General features: G+C 41.2%; 1 non-coding gene across 1 annotated transcript; it reads left to right on the top strand.

The window, feature by feature from the left end:
• The first annotated feature begins 237 nt into the window (after nucleotides 1-237).
• TRNAG-CCC (transfer RNA glycine (anticodon CCC)) lies at nucleotides 238-308 on the top strand. Its single transcript has one exon. It is a non-coding gene; the product is annotated as a tRNA-Gly (tRNA).
• Nucleotides 309-514: the final 206 nt, after the last annotated feature.

Genomic DNA, 514 nt, shown 5'->3' on the forward strand with positions numbered 1-514 from the left:
GACCCGATGACACCCCTAACTAAAATTGACCCATAACATAAATTGGAGTGTGTATCAGATTTGGGACCATGACCGTTCATCCATAGGATGAACATGTATCAGAGGCAGCACTGATGGATTACCGCCTCTGATCTGATACGCACTTCAAATCGCAAGGTGGGGTATTAGGGAGGATAGTCTATTGTCAGATACTATATAAAGGCAAAATAATTTAAGGCTTGATAATTAAAAGCTAAAGCGCATCTGGTGTAGTGGTATCATAGTACCCTCCCACGGTACTGACCGGGGTTCGATTCCCCGGATGCGCATTTATTTTTTGTCGGCAATTTTGATTATAATATTTAAAAATAAATTTTCTTTTGCCCTGACGCCAGCAAGCGCACATCTGGTGTAGTGGTATCATAGTACCCTCCCACGGTTCGATTACCCGGATTAGCATTTCTTTTTTCTTTTAATAACCTACTTTTGATTTGCTGTGGCTTTTGGATAAGCCAAACCTCCTCCACTTGTTTTT

This window comes from Nuphar pumila, chromosome 13 (genome assembly GCF_984573655.1).
Source record: "Nuphar pumila chromosome 13, dmNupPumi1.hap1.1, whole genome shotgun sequence".
Classification (NCBI taxonomy): Eukaryota; Viridiplantae; Streptophyta; class Magnoliopsida; order Nymphaeales; family Nymphaeaceae; genus Nuphar; species Nuphar pumila.